The sequence below is a fragment of the Lontra canadensis genome, unplaced genomic scaffold (genome assembly GCF_010015895.1).
Source record: "Lontra canadensis isolate GAN:19392208 unplaced genomic scaffold, GSC_riverotter_1.0 scaffold12, whole genome shotgun sequence".
In the NCBI taxonomy this organism is placed as follows: Eukaryota; Metazoa; Chordata; class Mammalia; order Carnivora; family Mustelidae; genus Lontra; species Lontra canadensis.
In genome coordinates this window covers 15693188-15703602 of record NW_022631006.1, presented here as the reverse complement: position 1 = coordinate 15703602, position 10415 = coordinate 15693188, and the positions used below count along the sequence as shown (strand labels likewise).

Here is a 10415-nt window from a genome sequence, read left to right as displayed (position 1 = left end):
TTAAGCAGAATTGGAAGAGCAAGAAGCTAAGGGCAGTCATTTCAATACAAGCATGATCTCTTGCTCAGTTCCCAAACTTGAGTCAGTTTTGAGATCTGGAACCCACTGACTAAAGAGGTGGTTGGAGGAAGGACCCTGCAACACTAGCATGTACAGACTGACAGTCCCTCCAGTTCTTCCTTTTAGGAACCGATGGCCATTGATTGGGGTGACTGTGTACTAGGACTGTTGGACAAAAGGTTCTGAGTTGACCCTGATTCATAGAGACACAAAGGAGCATCGTGGTCCTCCTGTTCCAATGGGGGCCTGTGAGGACCAGGTGAAAAATGAGGTCAAGCATCAAGTCCAGTTTATGATGGCCCTGCGGGAGCCACAGCTCCACCCAGTGGCCATACTGCATCTTTTCCCACAACTGACCCGTCTAACCCCCTCCCCCCACCCGCTCTGGGCCCGCGGTGGGCGGTGGCAGGCGGGGGTGGGGGGGTGGGGGGGCAGGGCTGAAGGCACTGGCTGGAACCTTCGGCAACACCTTTTCCTGCTTCAGCTCTGCTTGAAGCTGGGAGCCTTCTGTGTCACCCAGTATACAGGCCAGCAACCCCCCCGCAGAGTGGGATGTGTTGTCTCGAGAACACAAAGATGTTTGCAAGGCGCTGTGCTTCTTTCTTTGTGATGGGATGGCACAATGCAGCAGTCTGCCTGTCATTTGGGGAGGGGATATCCCAGAATACCCCCGATGGCTAGAATTCTAAAAATGTCACGGAAATGGCCTATTCCTGACTCCTTGTAGAGTTTTCTCCCATTGTCGATTGCATGCATCTGATTGAGGCCTGCTAGCATTCTAGCCCCTCTGGCTGGTCCTGTCCAGTCACTGGATGTCATCAGTAAAATGGATCAGTGTGATACTCTCTTGGATATCAGGCCCAGATCTGTCAGACCGTATTATGACAGGACGTGGGGGCGTTAACATAACCTGAAGCAAACTGTCAACTGAATGTTGTCTGTTTTCCCTGCCCACAGTCTCCACCAACGCTTCTCGCTGGAGGCTTAAGTGTCGCATCCACAGGTGTGGAATCCCATTTAGCAAAGTGTCCAACCACAGGATCTGCTTCAAGTGGAGAATTAACTGGTCTGATAGACTGCTGAAACGGCCTTCTAAAGTCACACTGAAATGGTGGAGTGCGGTCCTTTAGGACATGGTGCATTTCTTATATCAGAGCCCTCTGTGTGGTGCTGTGTTCTCAGTAGGAAGGACACAAGGCTCTGAAAACCAAGGGGTGGGAGCAGAAGTGGTCTAACTTACCATCATTCTTGATGATCCCCAGGGAATCTGTGTTTCCTTTCCTTGCAACCCTGAGCTCTGCATGGTTGAGGGGCCTGGTCCCCAAAGGGAATGCCCTCTCCAGAGGCACAATGGAGGCTCCATTGAATGAGAAGTTATGGCTGCTGACAGGGCACTTTGGAGTTTCCTGTCAGGAACAAGCAGGCGAGGGGGGAGTTGCCACCCTAGCAGGAGTAACTGAACCTGATTGTACACCACAGGGGCCAGGAGGAATGCGGGTGGGACTCTGGTGAGTCATGTAGGCACCTCCTCTACTCCCTTGTCTCACTATAACTGTGACTAGGACACATGCAGCCACCCAGCCTGAGAAGGGAGGCTATGACTATGAAGTGTTCAAACCCTTCAGGAATCAAGGTTTGTCTCAAGACCCGCCAAAGTGAGAGCAGAGGCTGAAAGGGGTTTAGAATGGATATTGGAGAAGGGAGAAAATGAGTATTCATTGTGGCCTTGGGATCAGCTGTGATGATCTTGGGGGACTATAGTTCATCCAGTAAATTTCCTCTTCTCAGTGGCTCCTCAAGAGGGAGTCCAGGAGGCCCTTGGAGGAGCTGCTTTCTGTACCTTTGTGGAGAAGGAGATCTATGTGGCACAGGAGGGGGACTTTGGGGGCCAAGAGACACTGGCTCACAGCTCTCCAACTACAGGAACATAACTGAACAAAGGCCTCAGCTGCTTCACTCTGGATTCTACCACCACATTTTTGCTAACCTATGCTTCCAGCGGGCTGCTCCGAGCCAATGACTGAGCTCAGCGGGGATATTAAGGCAAGCCCAGGTCCCCTTGTTCAATTCTATGGAGAATTTCAAGATGGCAGCCACAGAACATTGAACCAGGTGTGGGCCCTGTGAGACTACAGGTGGCTCTGCCTGGGAGAGTACTGGTCTCCTCTAATAGCTGACTTCCCCCTGATAGCTTTGCTGAACCTTGTTTAGACTGCAGAGCTGTCTAGAAAGCTTCCATTCAGCCTTTCTTCCCTCTCCTCTTCTTTTAGGGTCAGACTTGGATCCTGCTCTGATGGTTATCCCAGCCTTCTCCATCTCCCTCACTTTCTCTCCCAAGAGCTTCCCAATAAAATCCTTGCATGTTTAATTCTGTATTGGTATCTGCTTCTCACAATGCCTAGACTATCACAGCCCATTAATCCTGCTGCCATTATCACATATGTATGTTACAAATCCTTCGACATGACTTCAAGGGCTTTCTTCCCAACAAGAAAAACAGTTTAGGCCCCCTGTCTCCTGGGTCCAAGCTGGTTGATACTGCTTACTCACAAAATGACCTGATTTCAAGTGGGTGGCCCAGGTTATATAAAGGCTAAGCCTTTTTATTCCATTTTCATCATGACTTCTCTCCTATTTGGCAAGGCTGTATTTTGGGCATGAGGTGGTAGTAGAGGTTAAAACTCCTGGGTGGGGCGGAAAGAGACACCAGATAAAAAAGTGAGAAATCAGTAACAGGAGAGAGAATGTACTTAAGAAAGGACAAAAGTAGAGCATAGCTGAGAGAGAAAACAAGGAAGCCTTAAAGTGGCATTTTCTGAGAAAGACCCTGGGTAGGGCTCCCTTTGGATCTTGGATGTTGGTGGCCCCAGGGCCAATGCTTTTGGCTGTTGGAAAAAAGGCTGCTTGCTTTCCTTCTCTCACTGCTGTGAGAGAGTAACTCTCACTGCAAGCCCAAAGTGGGACTCGATCCTGAGACTCCAGGATCATGACCTGAGCTGAAGGCAGTTGCTTAACCAACTGAGCCGCCCAAGTGCCGTCCCTTTAATATATATTAACTCATTTAAATTTTCAAAGGCATAACTATGAGGTAGGCAATTTTAAAAAATACCCATTTTACTGATACAGATAACAGTCTTTGAAACTGGTGGTGCATAAACCTAAAGTATATGGGTCCTCCTAATTCTATGCACTCTGAAGTATTCATGGCCCAAGAGACACAATGTTTATTCTAGTATATCCTTGAGATCAGAGGAGAGACTTTATAGACCAGGAAATTTGCCCCCCCCCCAATTTTTTTTTTTACCTCAAATTGAGTTTGGAACTATGTTTCTGAGAAACACTTGATTGCAGACCCAGTGTTTTTCTTATATTCCAGGAGATTCCTGTGGATGGAGAGTCTGAGCCACCCTGAGCCACACCCCCACTCTACAGCATTCTAACAGTGAAAGGTTTGGCAGAACCCCTGGTTGCTCTAGGACTCAAGAGTTTTCACTTTCATACCACCTTGCTTATGTGTGTAGAAAACGATCTATACTAATGAGATATTATATTTGTGGAGCCTATGGTAGACAACGTCTTTTTTTTTTCCCCGTTTTCCTGCCCAGTATCCCACCCCTTACCCCACTTGGGGGTACACCCATCATAAGAACACTGGTGGAAGAGGGACGGAACGTGCTCTCACTCTGCTTCAATAGCTATGGGCTGGTTTTGACATAGAGTCGGCCAGTGGACACTCCCACAGAGGACTTGAATTCTCATTTCCTTTCTATTTATTTCTATTTCTATTTCTACTCATTTCTTGAGAGTGCAGTGGACCATTCTTGGTGCCGCCAGATGGTATTGTGCTTTCTGGGTTTTGATGCTGCAGAGCTGTCTTGATTCCTTACCGCATCATTTTGGTGCTTCCGCGAACCCCTGTGAGTCTTTAATAACCTTTTTCTACATACGGTATCCAGAGCTTGTTTCCTGCTCACAACCAAGAATGCTGATTGAGATAGAGCCCTCTGTAGTTGGTGAAGTCCCTCCATTTACATTAGTTCTTCTGCTCTGAGAAACAGCTTCATCTTCCCACCCTTCAGTGATGTTTGTGCTAGACCCCCACCAGGGCAAGCACACTTTACTACTTTGCAAGCCCCACGTGGGTAGGAACCAAGTCTGCTTTGTCCACTGTACAACCAGGGAGCAGGCACAGCACTTGCTGGACACCTAGCAGGCAGGGGGGACTGGGGAGTATACATCATATGAAAGAATGATTGCAGGAGCGAGTGCACAAACTCTTAGCCCCCTTCCTGGCTGTGTGATGTTACAGTCACTGGTCTTGGAAGAAGAAGGAGGGGTCTTAGGTGAGGCATGACGCCTCCAGCTTTGTTCTTTTTGCTCAAGATTGCTTTAGATACTTTGAGTCTTGTGGTTCCATACACATTTTAGGAGGGTTTGTTTTAGTTCTGTGGGGAAAAATGTCATTGAAATGTTTGGAAAGATTACATTGAACCTACACATTGCTTCGGGTAGTGTGGACATTTTAACATTAATTCTTTCAATCCACAAGCACGAACTGTCTTTCCGTTTGTGTGTTCTTCAACTTCTTTCTTCAGTATCTTACAGTTTTCAAGGTCTCAGGCATTTTAAATTGTAAGACTTTTGGGACACCCTCTATTTATTATAAAGAGGTGCTGCTTGATCCGTTTTGGTGGAGACCCGCTCATCCACACTTTGCAGCACCCCCTTGAAAAGAGCAGCCAATTGAACATGTCCAGTCATGAAAGGATGGAAGATGGTGTGAAGGCCAGTGCCGAAGCCAGCTGGCCCCAGCCTGCTCCCCGAGCTAAGAGAGAGGCTCCAGTCTTTACCAAAGCGAGTCGTTGGGCCGCTCTGGGCCAGGGTGGCCTTATCTGTTAAGTGTGCGCAGGGGTCGCTGTTTTCCTGGGACGCGCTGGGAACCAAGCAGAAGCACGCCCAGGAGGACCTAATCCAAACTGCCGGACCTTTATCCAGAGCCCGGCCTCCCCTTCGCCCCTCCCAGTTACGCGGCGCCGGCCGGGAGAGGGGGTGGGGCAGGAGGGCGCGGGGGGAAGGGGCGGCGGGAGTAACAGGTGGCCTCCGTCCCCTTCGCTGACTCGCGTGAGGACGCCGGCCGCCCTCCGGAGTGCGCGAGGGGTAGGGGGCAGCGTGCCCGCAGCGTTCCAGGCCGGCTGGACCCACGTCCCTGGCTCTGTCCTCCGGGCGCACTCAAAGCCCCGGTGCCATTTGCACTTGGCCTCGGTCTCGGGCTGGGGCGCCAGGCGGGGCAGCGACAGGACCTTTCCGGACCTTTCCTGGGGGAAGCCCCGCTCTCCCCGCCCCTAGCATCCGCCCGGGGGCCGGGCGCGCGGGCGGGCGGAGCCCCAGCGGAGGCCGTGAGCCCGGGCAGGGAGCAGCCCTTTTTGCTGCGCCAACACGGTGGCCGGAAGCTCCGCTCGTCTCTGGGTAAGAGGCCATCTCGGGCCGTGGGCCAGGGGAGCGGGCCAGGCGGGGACAGATCACCCCGGAGGCTGGTTGGTGGCCCCTCTCTGCCCACGCAGCCGGGACTGTGCGCGGACCGTCGCTTCACGCTCCTTCCCCACCCGCGACGCCCGCAGCTCTTGCTGCCCTTGTCTGGAACTTGGCTGTGGGGACTCGTGCTTCCTTCCCGGAATGTCGGGTTTCGGGGGCGCGGTGACGCCAACCTGCGAGCGGCGGTTGGAAACCCAAGGATCTGTGGTCTTGGTGCGTGGGAATTTCTTGGCGGCTTGGTATGCGGGAATTGGTGACGCCCTCCACTTGTTGAATATGTCCCTTGGCGCCGTCGCAGGACACAGTGCCCAGTCTCAGGGATCCGAGGTTGACATCCGCCCGCCCCGGAGGCACACTTACCCACCGACGCCGAGCGTCGGACTGAGGCGGACGCTCAAAGAAGCAGCTTCGGCTGGAACGAGATAGCATTTAGGTCACGTGCTGAACGGGAGTTGGTGGAAAGGAGAGAATCCTCTGGCGGAATTGGGGCTCTTACCGTTTGCTCTTCATCTCTCGGTTAAATATGAAAATCCCAGCCTCGCTTCTTGCTCAAAGACGCAGTGAGAAGAGCTTCTGCACCTGCCTGGGCTTCTTTGCTGTAATGCGGGGTTCTGACCCGTTTCTGTACCGTTAGCCCTTCGGCAGGCCGTTCTGGGGAGAGTAAGGATGCCTTCCCCAAACAATAGTTTTAAAGCTATAAAATAAAAGTATTGTAAAGGGAACTATTTCCAAAGCACTTATCAAATATTAAAAGAATCTATAATGTAGTAATATATGTGCTTTAAAGAAAACCTAATGCGTCAAAGATCTAGCAGCAGATCTAGCTACCATAATTTTGGAATAGTAATGAGCATAATATTTCAAGATATAGGCAACACCTGTGATATAAGAAAACGCCTGTGGTTTTGGGTTTTTTTTTTTTTTTAATTTATTTGACAGAGATCACAAGTAGGCAGAGAGGCAGGCAGAGAGAGAGGAGGAAGCAGGCTCCCTGCTGAGCAGAGAGGCTGATGAGATGTGGGGCTCGATCCCAAGACCCTGGGATCATGACCTGAGCTGAAGGCAGAGGCTTTAACCCACTGAGCCACCCAGGTGCCCCGGTTTTTTTTTTTTTTTTTTTTTAAGATTTTATTTATTTATTTTTGAGAGAGAGAGAGAGAGAGCACACAAGCCAGGTGGAGGGCTAGAGGGAGAAGCCGACTTCCCACTGAGCATGGACCCAGAAGCAGGGATCCATCTGGGTGGGGATGGTGACCTGAGCCAAAGGCTGAGGCTTACCTGACAGCACCACCCAGGTGCCCCACCACCTGTGATTTCCGTTGGCAATCATAGGTACCGATGATATTGCTGTAGTTTTTGGCCTACATGTGTAACTGAAGAAAATGTTAAATTTTACCTAGAGATAGTGAAAATAAAGATGTGATTTTTTTTTTTTTTTTCCCATTCAAGTTCACAGGCCTCAGGTTAAGATCCCTGCAGAGTGCAAAGAGCACTCCCAGAGGTCAGGTGACATGGCTATGTCTTGACACTTGCTTTGACTGGCAGCTTGACCTTGGCTTTTTTTTTTTTTTTAAGATTTTATTTATTTATTTGACAGAAATCACAAGTAGGCAGAGAGGTAGGCAGAGAAAGAGGGGAAGCAGGCTCCCCGCTGAGCAGAGAGCCCGATGCGGGGCTCAATCCCAGGACCCTGGGATCATGACCTGAGCCCAAGGCAGAGGCTTTAACCCACTGAGCCACCCAGGTGCCCCTTGACCTTGGCTTTTGAACTTCTTTCCGCCTTAGCTTTTTCATTGCATGGTGGAGATAATTGTGTCTTCCCATCTGTTTAAGTACTTAGCACCACACCTGGCACAGAGATGTGAAATAAATACCATTTATTAGTCCCTCACGCTTATGGCCATCACGGTTGGTATGCCCAGCCCTGGTATATGGAAGGTACTCAGTAAACATTTATTGAATGAATAAGGTTGGAGAGGGTTGCTTATGATTACATCTAAAAAACCAAAAATTCAAAAATTCATTGAGGAGACAGCTGGTGGTTTGAGATAGGACTATTTAAAATTTGGGTGGCTTTTTTTTTTTTTTTTTTTTTAAGAGGCTAAACAAATACATAAACACATCTGGAGCTGAGTGCTTGGGATGTCAGTCAGGGCTGATAGATCGTGTGAGTGGGTCTGTGCAGCTGGTGTTCTGCCCAAGAAAATGATTTTGAATGTTGTTGGGAAACCCGCATTCCTCTGCAGAACAGTTCTTTTGCATCTTTACTGTGTCTAAGCTTGTTAATCCGTATGTTGTAACACAGGAAATGTCTAATAGGAAATGAAGACAGACCCATGATGAGGCACTTCTGGGCATAGATACACATTCTTTTTCCTCTTCTTACCTTTCCCTGCCCTCCCACCCACTACATAAGTCTGCCCCTGAAGACTTGGTAAATAGCAGTAGTGGTGGGAAGAATTTGCTAGAAGCTGCCCAGACTAGGCCTGAAGCCAACTAATTGCTTCTTTTTCTTTTTTCTTTTTTTTTTTTTAAGATCTTTTTAAGATTTTTTTTTTTTAAGATCTAATGCCAAGGTCATTAGATTCCTAATGCAGTGGGGAACCCGAGGTGGGGGGCTCCATCCCAGGACCCCAAGATCATGACCTGAGCCAAAGTCTCAAAGCTTAATCGACCAAGCCACCCCGCTGCTTCCTAACTAGTTGCTTCTTAATTCCCAGCCTTTAAAGTCTATGTAATCCAGTAAATGTGGATGATAACAGGAAGAAGAAAAGTCAGTCTAGCCAGCCAGCCTTGAGGTTTACTTTGTAAAAGTGCTAAATTGGGGGCTGGAAGATGGGGAGAGAACTTTGAAAGGAATAGGAAATTTAGAACACACTGGGGCTAACTCTGGTGTTATGGACTGAATGTGTCTGCTCAAAATTCCTATGTTGAAGCCCTAACCCCCAGGGCCTTGGCATATGACAGTATTTGGAGATAGAGCCCTTAAAAAAGAAATTAAGATTAAATGAGATCATAGGGTGGGACCTAATCCAATATGACTGATGTTCTTACAAAATGAAGAGATAGCAGGGGCTAGCCTGGTTATACCTTTGGGATTCTGTGCTGCAATAATTCACAGCTGGGATCAATCTCAGGAGTTAGGAGAATAAGTCTTCCCATTTGAGTCTTGCTTGTGAACCTCCCTTTCCCTTTCCCCCCTTCATTTGGAAGATCACAGTGTTTCTTTGAAAAGGAAGAGACTTTTGGAGACTCCCAGTCCAATCCTTTATCCATTGCTGGCACTGCCTGGAATGTGGACCCAGTCTTCTGACTCCCTGACTCCTGACACACCCTCAAACAGAGCTTCACCAGGATGGGGAACTGCGTCATTGGGTTAGACATAGGACAGACACCAGCTTAGGCGACTTGGCACACCTGTTACCTAGCCTACCCCTCTTCTGTTCTAACCATTAAAGGATTTAGTTCGGCGTCTCTTCAGTCATGTTCAAACAACAGATATATAACTTGTAATTAAAGAGTCTTTTCTCATTGTGTTAAGACCCCACACACTGGATTCCAGGGACTAATACGCCTGATTAATTGGCCAGTCCTTGTTCATAATGAAATTCTACCCTTCAGAATCTTCTTGTATGGGACACTGAGCAGGAGGCCCAGCACTCCGAGCCTGATGAGTAATTTTACTGTGACCATTTATCAGATTCAGCCTAAGCTGACCCTGCTGTGTGACTGGGAGCAAATTAATCCCACATCAGGCCTCCGTCTCCAGTGTGTCCTGTTCTACAGTCTGGGGATGGACACACACACATAGGCATATGCAGACGTTGAAAGGAAGCCTGCAGTATACTTGACTAGAGGCCAACTGTGAATGATGGACTTGAAGGGGAGCTAAAGGGTGATTACTCATACACCAGAACACGTGCGGCCACACTCCCATTGGCTAACTCAAGCCGGGAAGCAAGGCATTCCCCCACCTGCCGACAGCTCAGTCAAAACCTCTAACTTTCCGTTGAAATAATCCAGTTGACAGACTTATTTCTTCCTTGTCTGAAGTCAGAGTGCAAGCATTTTCCTTTTGCAAGTGTAATTTTTATTTTCTGCAAATATATGGCTTGAAATGTATTGAAGTTGTCAATCCCTCATTATTAGGCTTTCTTGATTATAAAATGAGTATAGGCAACGGAAACTGGTCGGAAATTCCTTAGCAGCCAAGGGGACTGCTGTTTCGTGGCCAACTCCTCACTGATGACTCTGTCAGTCTCTCTTTAAAGACATTTCTTAACACTTTGTTCTTACAGAGTTAGGGAACTAATGAGCCCCAGTGTGGCTCTGACCCCTGAGTCATGAGGGAGCAGTACATGATATTTGTTTCCTGGATGACTTTCTCTTGGTCCACAACCAGAGCATTTGCTGCACGGCTTAATACTTAATGTTAAAATATTAAAATATTTGATTTTTATAGCAACTCTGGAGAGTTGTGCTGTGGCCCTGCAGGCCTAAACAAAGATTGCTCCATTTTGTTTATTTGCTAGCAATATAGTAATCCAGTTCCCGGACACACAGGTGGTGACAGCGCTGCCATTACTCAAGGGGACGTGTGCCAAAAGGAAGGGTGCAGCTGACATTGGTCTTCACAGAGCACTGCTCCCTGCCCTTTTTGAGGTGTGGCTTCCTTCTCTCGCACCCTGCTTTGGACCTTGACTCTGCGCTGAGTGATCCAGCACTGTTACATACAGCCTCTCTTCATTAGAGCCACCCGAGCAAGGTTGTCGCTCACATTCTTCCTCCTCGGTCCCCTATAGCCCGTGTGTCACACAAAGTCC

At 48.7% G+C, this 10415-nt stretch overlaps 1 protein-coding gene across 2 annotated transcripts in view; it reads left to right on the top strand.

Moving 5' to 3' along the window:
- Positions 1-5472: 5472 nt before the first annotated feature.
- Positions 5473-10415, top strand: part of SQOR (sulfide quinone oxidoreductase) — a 50314-nt gene continuing 45371 nt past the window's right edge. The window contains exon 1 of one of the 2 annotated variants that reach the window (XM_032856588.1): positions 5473-5526. The gene's annotated coding sequence lies outside the window, so the exon portion shown is untranslated. Of the gene's footprint in view, positions 5527-5781; positions 5806-10415 lie in introns of those variants that run through there. The other variant, XM_032856589.1, reaches the window with a different exon arrangement.